General features: G+C 45.2%; 1 protein-coding gene and 2 non-coding genes across 9 annotated transcripts in view; 2 read left to right on the forward strand and 1 right to left on the reverse strand.

The window, feature by feature from the left end:
* The first annotated feature begins 3,036 nt into the window (after positions 1-3,036).
* CTIF (cap binding complex dependent translation initiation factor) overlaps positions 3,037-12,967 on the forward strand; it is a 347,267-nt gene continuing 337,336 nt past the window's right edge. For all 7 annotated transcript variants that reach the window (XM_073343500.1, XM_073343502.1, XM_073343501.1 and 4 more), the window contains exon 1: positions 3,037-3,217. The gene's annotated coding sequence lies outside the window, so the exon portion shown is untranslated. The remainder of the gene's footprint in view (positions 3,218-12,967) is intronic.
* Positions 12,031-12,132, reverse strand: LOC140912165 (U6 spliceosomal RNA). The gene has a single exon (XR_012159243.1). It is a non-coding gene; the product is annotated as a U6 spliceosomal RNA (small nuclear RNA).
* LOC140912163 (U6 spliceosomal RNA) lies at positions 12,068-12,174 on the forward strand. Its single transcript, XR_012159241.1, has one exon. It is a non-coding gene; the product is annotated as a U6 spliceosomal RNA (small nuclear RNA).

Below are 12,967 nucleotides of genomic sequence, written 5' to 3' on the forward strand. Positions count from 1 at the left end.
CCTGCTACAGCTTTGGCTAAGAGATGTGTCCTGTAGCTCATGCGGTAGAGGTTCATGCGTTAAGCTCAAGAGATCCCAGGTTTGACCCCGGCCGCTGCTACCCAGGGTCTGTCAGTGTTACAAGGGGGGACTTGTCCGGAATTTCAGCTGGGAAGTCTCTGAAGCTTGGATAGTGCTTCCTCAGGCAGAGGAAGTATATAACCCATGCCAGCTTGGTGTGGCACTCTGTTCCCCTCTAGTGGCTGCTTAGGCCAGCTAGAGATTAATCAGTCTGCTATTGCATTGTCTAAGTGACGTGTGTCTTCTAGCCCATGCAGTAGAGGCTAATGCATTAAGCTCCAGAAGTCCCAGGTATGATCCTGGCTGCTGACAACCAGAGTCTGTCTACGTTACACTGTGGCCGGCATAATGGCCAGTGAATGTGGGTCTTGGTTACGGCTGTTGTCCATTTCAGTGAGCTCCCTCTTTACAAGATAAATGCCAACTACAGCTTCAACCGAGTCATACTACTGGTACTGGTTTAATAATTAAATTGATCTTGGGCGAAAATATTAAAATCTGAGCAGTTCCTCTTGCCTAAAACGGTGACTAAAATAAAAATCCAGAACTAAATTAACGATGTCTTCTCCCAATTGCAGACACCCTCCAGTGAATATAAGGTTGTCATGGCAACATGCCCAGGAACGGCTATGTACAATATGGTCAAAAATAAAGCACAGCAGGGAGAAATCTTTTGAATCCAATTTCACTGTCAACATAAAATTAAGTTTTTTAAAGGCCAGCTAGACAGGTTAATGTAGGGTGGCAATTCTCCCTGCAAGAGATATGTATGTCTGCCAGCTTTATATATTTATACAGGTGCGTGTTAAAGAGAAACTGCAAGGTAACATACGCGATAAAAGTTTTTAAGTGTCTTAAATATAACTAAGAAAGGAACGCTCAGATAAGAAACTGTCATCTAGAGAACTGGATGGTATAGAGTAGGCCTGAGGGGAGAAAAGAGAATGAATTTGAATGCCTAGGAAAACATTTCAGAGTTGCCATAATTAAGTCTCAGGAAACTGTAAAATTCATCTGAACACGTGGAAAAGCATAAGTTCTATTTTTTAATTTTAAATGTTTTTTGCATACTATTTGTATTAACAATGTTTTAATGATAATTAAGTAAAAATAAAGTGACTTTGTTTCAAAATGTTTTAGCTGCTATTGCTCAATTTATGATTGTTAGTCAACAGCGTTATTTATAGCAAGGTAGTGCCTACCAACCCCAGCTGAATTCAGGGCCCTATTGTTCTAGGCCCTGTCCAAAACATACACAAAGAGAGAGCCCTTGCCCCCAAAGAGCTTGCTATCTAAAGAGACAAGACAGATAAAGGATGGGAGAAAGGGAGTGTTATGCCACATTTTAAAGATGGGAAACTGAGGTACCAAAAGTCAGGCCATGATCCAGCGATTGATTCCCTGGTGGACAGGCCCCAGTTGAAGTCAAAAGGGGTGTGCTGTGGCATAACCCTCCCACTCGTCGCATTGGGGCCCTGAAATGGCTGAAAAATGGAAGACCCAGGTTTCATTTTGCCTAACGGACAAATTCTACTGACTGTTAAACTATCACACTCATTCTGGGAAGCCAGACCAAGTTCGCAGTAGTAGGCTGCATTACTGCCCAGGCTACTGCTGACAGCACTTGAGTAACTGCAAGCTCCCTACCAGCTGGCAACGTAACACTGAGGCAGCTCTTCAGATGAGCTGCCATGACCTCTAGCCATAAGCAGAAGCAGCTGGGGTAGGCTCACCACTTCTCGCAATGCCTAGAATCACTAGTCTTGCCGAGCTATACCTGTGCTATACCTGGAGGGTAAGGCCGTGAAGGAGGCGCTGGCTTGGCTCTGCCACTGACTTCCTCTATGACCTTGGGCAGGTCCCTTAGCATCCATGCTTCACTAATCACTGCATGCAAAGTACTTTGAAAGTGTTGAGTTCTGTGTTTTTATTATTGGATGCAAAAAAGCCCTGGCCTAATAGAACACTCATTAGTAGCTTCTAAAGAGGGTCCCTGCCCTAAAGACTAAGGTAGTCAGTTGTAATTATTAGTAATCTCTAAAGACAGTCCCTGCCCCCAAAGAGTTTACAATCTATTGAAGTATAAAAACTCTTCGAGTCAGATGTGAGTGTACAGCGCCTAGCGCAATAGGGTCCCAATCACTGAGTGTGGCCTTTAAGCATTACTGCAATATAAATAATAATTATGTATATAACACACAACATTTGCTTGGGTGTCTTACAAATAAAGAGAGATTAGGTCCCTGTCCCAGGGATCCTACAGTTGAAATAATCCAGTGGTTCTCAAATTGTGGGTCGGGACCCCAAAGTGGGTTGGGATCCCCTTTGAATGGAGTCACCATGGCTGGCTTAGACTTGCTGGGGCCCGGGGCTGAAGCCTTAGCCCCACTACCCAGGGCTGAAGTCAAAGCCCGAGGGCTTCAGCAGGACTCAGGTTGCAGGCTCCCTGCCTGGGGCTGAAGTCCTTGAGCTTCAGCTTTGGACCCCCTACCCTGAGTGGTGGGGCTTGGGCTTTGGCCCGCCCACCCAGGGCAGTGGGGCTTGGGCAGGCTCAGGCTTTGGTCCCCCTCCTGGGCTCATGAAGTAATTTTTGTGTCAGAAGGGGGTCATGGTGCAATGAAGTTTGAGAACCCCTGAAATAATCCATCTAGCTAAACTTTCCCCCCGGCCACTATGGGATTTTTGCCTTCAGTATATAGTCCCCGGTGCTTTATCTGAAGAGTTTTTAAGTGTTTGTGTGTGTGGGAAATAGGAGCCTTAATGCAAGAGAATTTCCTTGTTCCACTTCAAATGGACCTGGTCCTAACTCCGGCCTCTAAAGAGGTACAAGCCAAACTCCCCCTTACCCAGATGCAGAGAAACTCCAGGCCCAGAATTCTTCCCCGCACAGGGAGGGTGAGAAGCGGAACTACATTTCCCAGCATGGCCAGCGTGTCCCTTTCTTTTAAAGTCCATGCACGTGGGTCGTCAGGAGGAGCTGAGACGTCACAGTCCTACATTCTCCGTGTCAGAGCCGGGTTTTTCTCCTCCTGTGCACTGGGCAGTCAGACCTCCCTCATCAAGGCAGGACTCATGAACCTAAAGGCAGGAATCTGACATCCGGACCCCCTTGCCCCAGCCAGGCCACCCTCTGCCCTAGCCGTGGACGGCCCGCAAGGTAAAGCAAGATAATCTCTAGATGGGGGGGGGGGGGAGGGTTGGTGTGTTTGGTTGTGTTTTTTGCACCCTTTGCACTCGTGTTTGTTCGGTGGGTGTCTGTGCAGATTGCCAGGAAAGAGCCATCGAATAGCTGGACACTGTAAAAGACGCACACGCACCATTGTAACTGCCTGGGGTCTATGGGAGCTTGGGTTTCATCTACCTTCCCAGCGCCAGGCAAGCTCTTTCTCAGGCTGGGAGCAGCTTCTGCTCACCGGCAAAAGGGCATTTCAGTGCTTCGGTGGCAGGGAAGAGCCTAGAGCTGTGGACTGTAAACCGTGTTGTCGCTGTCAGGTCTGTGCTCCAAGGAGGGGTGTGTTTCCCTTTGTTGTGAAGCCTCCTTTTGCTGCATTGGGTTGCAGTTGTGGTGGCCAGCTTGCAGCTGTTTGCTTTTTTTTTTTTTCCTGGCTACGAATCCAAAAGGGCAGGTCGGTGGCCTGGATGCTTTTTGTGCCCAGCGCCGTGATTGTTCAGGATCCTGTTCCCTTTCCTTTCCATCGGCCACAGCGGCATGTATTTTGCTTTCATTTTTATCCCTCCCATGTGATTCTGTTTTTTTCAGAGGGGCAATGTCTTGCGTGGATGTGTGTTGATTGCATGTTGTCTAGACCGAACTCCTCCTCCTCCTCCCCCCCGCTGTCGGAGAACTCCCATTGCGGAGTGTGGTGGGAACGGGATCAGGAATTGCAAATTGGGCCTTCTGGATTTATCGGGATTGCGTGTGTTTTGTTTTCATGGCATCGTTCCGATACAGTCACTCGGACAAACGAGGCACTGGGGGGATGCCTGTTCAGGGGTGGGGGTGCACGCAGCTTGATCGCGGTCAGACCCGAATTAAAAGAATATTTAGATAAAGCCCCCACCCACCCCCCGGTAATAGGGAGCAATGAATTGCGGGGGTGAGATCGTTCCTGAGCGTTGCTCTGTTTCCTACAATACTTGTTTGTTCCAGAAACGTGTCTGATGGATAGAAGCTTCTTTGGTTGTGGTTGGTGCATTCTCGGGGCCTTCTCTCTCTCCTGATGATGATACAGGATTAATTGATGGGAGATATTGTCATCCTTTTAGTTTCCACTGAACCCAACTGCTTTAGAGAGTGGTGGGTTTTGTGTGTTGTGGTTACTTGGAATTAAGCAACTTGTGGTTGTGTTGGCTAGCTGTGCATTTTTCTGCATTTAATTCGGATCCTATTAATATATTACAGTTAGGCAGTGTGTGCGCAGAGAGCGATCCGAAGTGGGCTTTATCTTTATACAGGTTTTAGATGACTTCGGTATGAATAAAGCAAACCCTAACTAATTGAGTGTTGGTACAGACAGGAGCTAATGAGGTGGGTGTATGGGATCACGGTTGGCTGTGGTTTACGAGGTAGATTCCCAATTCGCATTAACCACATCCCTTGCCCGTCTGCGGGCAAAGGCAATGAAATTCGGGGTGCAAATTTGCATCCACCTCGATGGCTTTTTATTATGCCCTCTTCCCCCCCCCCCCCCCCATCCTTGGCAGCTCTCCATTTCAGCACCCCGCCCTCGGGTGTTACCTGCGGCATGCTGTAGGAATTAAAGGGGGGTGGGTGGGGTAGGGCCTGCCCGCGAGTGGTGCTTGCGACCTGCGGCTGGATGAATGGGTTGAGCCGGGGTTGCCTAGGTTTGGGTGCGGCCCCGGCGGCCTGGGAGAGACGCCCCCCGGCTCTGGCACCTCCCGGCTGGTTCGAGGAGCCCCTGCCCCGCTGCTCCCCGCGGCATCCCCCGTGCCTGTGCGCCTCGCTCCCCGCGGTGAGGGGCCGGGCAAAGGCTCCGGGCGCGGGAGCTGGGTGGGAGCCCCAGGCTCCGCAGCCCCGCGCCCCGTCAGAGCTGCCCGTGGGCCGGGGACAGTGACACAGCAGCTGCCGTGCGGGGGGAGGCCAGGCGCTTGCAAGGGGCAGCAGCTGCGGCTCTGGGCCACCCTGACCCCCCACCCCTGCCTTGGAAACCCCCCTGGCACTGAGTGCCAGCAGCTCCGACTCCCCGCGAGCCCCTGGCTGGTGGTACTCACTGCGGTGGGGCGGGGGGATGCTACAGGGGGTCCAGTTTCTCTCTGCCTGGCGGACCCTGAAATGCCTGCCATGAGATTGGGCCCATCAGCTTTAGACTCCAGGGCGTGCTCAGGCCAGTTGATTTGGCACGTGGGGAAGAATGAAATGTAGCCCGGTACTTTGCTCCTGTGTGTGTCCCATCGCACTGCACTCTGCACAGGCCTCAGGATTCTTATCCCCCTTTTGGAGGTGGGGGAGCAGAGGCGCGGAGACAATGTAACTTGGCCCAGAGCTCAGAGGAGACGCCCAGGTGCCCTGCCTCCCGGTCCCATGCCTTCTCCGCCAGAACGTCTTTCCTGCTCTCCTCTGGGGCGCACAGGAAAGAAGAGCCTTGTTTGGGGTTCTGAAGCAATGATGCGCACTTTTGGCTGGGGACCTGAAAGCATTTTGCAGAGCATTATCTCCATAGGGGCACAGTGAGACTAAATGATATAGCCAGGGTTCACATGGCAGAATTAGGCACAGTACCCTGGTCTCCTGATTCATAAGCCCCTCTAACCACTACATAGCACTGCTTCCTTTTGGGAATTGTTTTTCCCCACTCATGATTTTTTTCTAAAACTGAAGTATGGAAATTTACCAAAAAAAGCTTTTAGTGCTGATTTCCACCCCAATTATTCTCTTAGATTCAAGAGGGATAGGTCTGAATTTATGGATGCCTGGCTGACCTTCAAGGAGTGCCCCCCATTATTTTATGACTAGATGAATCCTCCCGTGAAGACATGAATTTTGCATTAAACCTAATTCCCATTAATTTAAAAGCTGGAGTCAATTTTTCTGAAGAAAACAAATCAACGATTTGAAAGCAGTAGAAAAATGATGAATACCTTGTAACATGTAGTATAGGCCAAAGTCAGTGCTCAGCTAAAGCATGTAATAATAGCTGTAGTGTATTGCCATACCATTTTCAGCAAAATAAAAGTATGTCTGGATCCTACCTAGACTAATAAAACATTGTGGCATAAGTATTGGGCTAATGGGGGCATAGATAAATATCAACAGTGTAGGATATTGAAGCCTAACTTTAGCATTAGGTTAAAAAAGCCGTCCACCCTCTTTAGGGAGTTCTGCCATTGACATCTGTGGGACAGGATCAGGGGCTACTTGTCACCTTGCTTGGAGCAGGATTGTTGGAGCTGTGTCAAAGGGCAGCTAAATAGATGGAGCTCCTTCAGTCTGGTACTAGAAATCATTTTTCTAATCCTTTGCTCATTCTCCTGGCTCTTCCTTGAACCCTCTCCTATTAATCAACACCCTTCTTGAATTGTGGGCACCAGAACTGGACACAGTATTCCAGCAACGGTTGCACGAGTGCCAAACATAGAGGTAAAATAACCTCTCTACTCCAGAGTCCCCTGTTTATGCATCCGAGGACTGTATTATCTGTTTTGGCCATAGCATCACACTAGAAGCTCAAGTTCAGCTGATTATCCACCTCCGTCCCCAAATCTTCTTTGGACTCACTGCTTTGCAGGTTAGAATCCACCATCCTGTAGGTATGGCCTATATTCTTTGTTCCTAGATGTATACATTTACATTTAGCCATATTAAAATATATATTGTTTGCTTGTGCCCAGTCTACCAAGCAATCTAAATAGCTAAGTTAGTAACCTGTCCTCTTTATTATTTACTACTCCCCCAATTTTTGTGACATCTGCAACTTTATCAGTGATGATTTTATGTTTTCTTCCAGGTCATTGATAAAGATGTTCAATACCGTAGGATCAAGAGCCCTGTGGGACCCCACTGGAAACAGACCCACTCAATGATGATTCCCCTTTTACAGTTACATTTTGAGACCTATCATTTAGCCAGTTTTTAATCCATTTAATGTGTGTCATGTTAAATTAATATCGTTCTAGTTTTTTAATCCAAATGTCGTGCAGCATCAGGTCAAATGCCTTACAGAAGTCTAAATATATTACGTCAACACTATTACCTTTATCAATCAAATGTGTAATCTCATAAAAAAAGATATCAGGTTAGTCTGATAATCTGTCTTCTATAAATCCATGTTGATTTGCATTAATAACATTGCCCTCCTTTAGTCCCTTATTATGTGCTCCATTATCTTGCTTGGGATCAATGTCAGGCTGACAGGCGTTTAATAACGTGGGTTATCCTGTTTACGCTTTTTAAAAATTGGCACAGCATTAGCTTTCTTCCAGTCTTCTGGAACTTCCTCAGTGTTCAAAACTTATTGAAAATCAACATTAATGGTTCAGCGAGCTCCTGACCCAGCTCTTTTAAAGCTCTTGGATGCAAGTTATCTGGACCTGCTGATTTAAAAATGTCTAATTTTAGCAAATTCTATTTAACATCCTCCAGAGGTACAAGTGGAACGGAAAGTGTACTATCATCATTATATGATGAGACTGCATCATCTGTTTTCCCCCCAAATACAGAACAGAACTATCTATTGAATACCTCTCCCTTTTCTGTATTATTATTGATAATTCTAACACTTCCATCTAGCAGTGGACCAAGACTATTGTCAGGATTCTTTTTGTTCCTAATATATTAACAAAACTTCTTATTGTCCTTAAGTTTGGTAGCATAGATTTGTCCTTGTGTCCCTTGGCTTCCCTTATCAATTTTCTACAATTTTCTTAATTTCTGATTTATATTCATTACTATCAACTTCCTCTTTCTTCCATTTGTTATATTCATTTTTATTTTTTACAGCTGCCTTCATTTCCCCTCTAGACCAATTGGTTTATTAACCATGTTCCTCAGTTGTGGAATTGTGGCTTTTTGGGCTTCTGGTAAGGTGTTCGTAAATGATTCCCAAATATAATTAACATTTTTTTGATTAAATTCTTCCTCCCAACTGATTTGGCTCATAATTGTTTTCACTTTTGTAAAATTGTCCTTATTAAAGCACCAAGTGTGTGTATTACTGGTCTCAACTTTATTCTGTTTGCACATTTATAATGTGATCAAGTCACATTCACTTGTACCTAGGCTACCATTAATTTTTAGTTCTATGGTCTGTTCCTTTTTATCTGTTTGGACAAGGTCTAACATAGACTTCCTCTGTGTTGGCAGCAACACTTTTTGAGTTAGGAAATTGTCATCTATAATGTTTAGAAATTCCAAGGATGTTTCTGTACTGGCAGCATGAGACCTCCAGCATATGCCACTCAATTTGAAGTCCCCCATGATCACACAGTTTTTTTCCCTATGCATTATAGACAGGTGCATACGGAGGAGGTTATCCTGTACCTTACTGTGATTTGGAGCTCTGTAGCAAACACCAACTAGTACCCTATCTTTTGCTTTATCTGTTAGGATATTGATCCATAAGCATTCAGGGTCTTTTTTCCCCCCAGAATTCTGTGACTGAGAAGCAGGTAATGCCATTTTGACATAGAGTGCCACTCCCCCTTTCCCTTTTGCCCACTCGAGCCTTCCTAAATAGGTTATAGGAAGGGCCCTATTAAATTCACGGTCCATTTTGGTAAATTTCGTGGTCGTAGCAGTTTAAATACCTTGAATTTCACGGTTACAGATATTTAAATCTTAAATTTCAGTGTTGTCACAAATCATGAATATGTATTTAAAAATATAAATATGTAAAACACTTAAATCAGCGTTTCTCAAACTGGGGATCCATCACAAGGCTATTATGGGGAGGTGGGGGTCATGGTATTATCACCCTTACTTCTGCACTGCCTTCACAGCTGGGCAGCGGGAAAGTCGCGGCTGCTGGCTGGGAGCCCAGCTCTGAAGGCAGCACCACCACCAGCAACAGTGCAGAAGTGAAGGTGGCATGGTATGGTATTGCCACCCTTACTTCTCTGCTGCTGCCCCCTGGCGGCGTAGGAGGGTGGCAATATCATACCATGCCACCTTCACTTTTGGTGAAGCACTGGAATGGGTTACCTAGGGAGATGGTGGAATCTCCTTCCTTAGAGGTTTTCAAGGTCAGGCTTGACAAAGCCCTGGCTGGGATGATTTAGTTGGGGTTGGCCCTGTTTTGAGCAGGGGGTTGGACCAGATGACCTTCTGAGGTCCCTTCCAACCCTGATATTCTATGAAGGCAGTGCAGAAGTAAGGGTGGCATACTGTAATCCCCCTACAATAGCCAGTTTTCTCTGGAGAGACTAGATTTCATGGTCCATGACATGTTTTTCATAGCTGTGAATTTAACAGGGTCCTAGGTTATAGGCATTAATTTTAATGTTCCAATGGTGCGAATCATCCCACCAGGTTTCAGTAATACCAGCTAGATTGAGTTTGTGCTCTTAAATGAGCAATTACACTTTCTCTTTTTTGTTATCCAGGCTCCTAGTATTGGTGTATAGGCAATTTAAGAACTACTTCTGTTCATGTCCTTTGGTTCCTTGATTAATTTTGTTCGTAACATCTCAATTTTGTGCTAATTGGGTGGTCACATTTTCCTTCTTTTTACCTCCCTCTTGCTATTAGTTTAATGCCCTCCTGACTACTCTAGCCAGCCTGTCCTCAAGGAGATTAGTCCCTCTTCTACTGGGGTGGAGGCCATCCGAATTATACAGCTCCCTCACGCTACAGAGGGTGTACCAATGTTCCACAAAACCAAAGCCCTAAACCCTACACCATTTACCCAGACACTTAAAGTTTCCATGCAGTTTGTGTTCATTTCACTCTTGTGACTGTTCCTTTTAATTTCCGTTTAACTAGCTTCCTCATTTTTGTGTAGTTCCCCTTTTTGAAGTTAAATGCTACTGTGATGGGTTTTTTGGTATTTCCCTCCCACTACCCCATGAGGATGTGAAATTTAATTACGTTATGGTGGCTAGAATCAGGGGGGAGCCGTGTTAGTCTGCATCCACAAAAACAACAAGGAGTCCGGTGGCACCTTAAAGACTAACTGATTTATTTGGGCATAAGCTTTCGACTTTTTCACTCCATGCATCTGAAGAAGTGGTTTTTTACCCATGAAAGCTTATGCCCAAATAAATTGGTTAGTCTTTAAGGTGCCACCAGACTGCTTGTTGTTATTTTGGTGGCCATTACTAAGCAGTTCACTTCTTGTACCAGATTCTTTGTGCCGCTTAAGACTATATCAGGAATTGCCTCTCCTCTTGTGGGTTCCAGGACAAACTGGTCCAAGAAGCAGTCATTAATGGTGTCGAGAAGATTATCTTTGCATCCCATTCTGAGGTGACATGTGCCCAGTTAATATGGGGATAGTTTAAATCCCCCATTATTTTGGGGGTTTCTGTTTGGTAGCATCTCTAATCTCCTTGAGCATTTAACAATCATGTAACCATTCTGGTCAGGTGGTCGATACTGCTATGCTCTTATTATTCAAGCATGGAATTTCTATCCATAAAGATTCTATGGTACTGTTTGATTTGTTTAAGATTTTTACTCTATTTGACTATATGCTTTCTTGGACATTTAGTGCCACTTGCCCACCACCATGACCTACTCTGTCGTTCCTATATATTTTGTATCCTGGCATTACCGTGTCCCATTGATTATCATCGTCCCAGCAAGTTTCTGTTATGCCTATTCTGTCAATATCCTCACTCAATACCAGGCATTCTAGTTCACCCATCTTAGTATTTAGACTTCTTCCATTTTTATACAAGCACTTATAAAATTTGTCAGTATTTAGTTGTCTGCCTTCCTGTAGTGTAATTGAATGGGACTCTTTCATTTGACCATTTCTCTTCAGTTCCAACCTGTACTTTATCGATTTCTATCCTCTCCTTTTAACTAGGAGATAGAGTATTCCCCAAAAGGATGTCTGTGTCTCAACTGTGTGCTCCTCTGCACCTGCCAGCTTTCCCCTAGGCCTTAGTTTAAAAACTCCTCTGATCTTCTATAATTTAATGTAAGGACTATTTTGGGGAATCTTCAAACAACCCCGTAAGCAATGTTCCCTCTAATTTTTGACAGGCTGTGTGCTCAAAAAATATCTTCTGTGCAAATTGTTGTGCATCTGTGCAAATTTTTGTACGCTGGTGTTTTGCCGTGTGCGCAGGGTTTAGGATCTGTGTGCGTGTGCACACGCGGCACAGCTTAGAGGGAACAGTGCCCGTAAGTAAGAAGAACAAGTCTAGGGTTGGCTCCAGTTACTGCAGTTGACTGTGTGCACAGAACCTCAATGAGGTTGCCTTGGATGGTTTTATTAGATTAGGATGGAGTCAGAAACCTTTTTTTAGAGTCTACTAGTCATATATGTGACAGAAAGAGGGAAAGATTCTTTCTTGCCCCTTCCTGTAAAAATGATGGGGTCTCTGCAGTTGTTTCTTTTGCAGATTTTGCTGCCAAGATAGAATATGAGGAAAATGTCTTGCTATTCACAAATCCCTGTCAGTAAAAAGTTCCCACTGTTCCTTTCTCAGTTGCTATTGCCAAAGGTTTTATCCCTTTGACACCAACAGCAAAACAACTGAATGTCATCTAGCATGAGGAAGGAAAAGTATCACTGGTATCCGAGATCAGCAGCTATTCATATTCCTACTGTAGACTGATTTCCTAGATGGCCAAATTCTGATCTCACTTAACCTGGTGTAAATTTGATAATTCCACTGAAATCAAGAGAGTTGGATCAGTCAGACTACCAGGATTTTACTTGATGAAATCCAGGTTTTCTTTGTGTAGAATGACAGGTTTCAGAGTAGCAGCTGTGTTAGTCTGTATTCGCAAAAAGAAAAGGAGTACTTGTGGCACCTTAGAGATTAACCAATTTATTTGAGCATAAAAATATGGAACGCTTCTCAAATTTGCATGTCATCCTTGTGCAGGGGCCATGCTAATCTTCTAAAATTGGAATGATACAGAGTAGATTAGCATGGCCTCTGTGCAAGGATGACACGCAAATTCGTGAAGGGTTCCATATTTTTATGCTCAAATAAATTTGTTAGTCTCTAAGGTGCCACAAGCACTCCCTTTCTTTCTGTGTAGAATGTATTGATAATTTCTGAGCTTCTACAGTGTATTATTCTACTTCTGTCATTGTTCAGCCTTTCACTGAATTATTGTAGTGTGTGTATGTAAAAGCCATAGGCAAGCCAGTATTATTATTTTTAAAGTTTACAAGTTATTGGGCTCAGTACAGCGGTAAATGGATGAGATTCTATGGCCTGTGTTATACAGAGAGTCAGACTAGCTGATCTGAAGCATCCGGAGATGGCCACAGCTGGAGATAGGACAATGGGGGAGATGGGCCCGGGCTCTGAGGTGGTACCGAGCATTCTCTCTCTCAAGTGCTTGACTGGCTGGTTCTTGCTCGCATGCTCAGGGTAAGGCTGATCCGCATATGTGGGGTCAGGAAGGGATTTTCCTCGAGGTCAGATTGGCAGTGACCTTGGGGGGTTTTCACCTTCTTCTGCAGCTTGTGGGTATGGGTCACTTGCAGGAATTATCTGGGTATATCTCTTTTTAGATATACCCAGATAATTTTTTAGATATACCCAGTTCGTTGCCATTGCGGGGGCCTCAGGCGTTGTAGTGGCACACAGTAGTCTAGTCTCCTGGGGCTTGTAACGCTTAGGTCTCATTTTGATTGTTGGATTGCTGTGCGGGCGCTGCGTGGTGGCGGTGGCCCGTGCTATACAGGCAGTCAGACGATGATCTGGTGGTTCCTTCTGGTCTTAAAATCCGTGGAGTGTCTCAGTTGGTGTGAATCAGGAGCTG

This window comes from Lepidochelys kempii, chromosome 5, assembly GCF_965140265.1.
Source record: "Lepidochelys kempii isolate rLepKem1 chromosome 5, rLepKem1.hap2, whole genome shotgun sequence".
Taxonomy (NCBI): Eukaryota; Metazoa; Chordata; order Testudines; family Cheloniidae; genus Lepidochelys; species Lepidochelys kempii.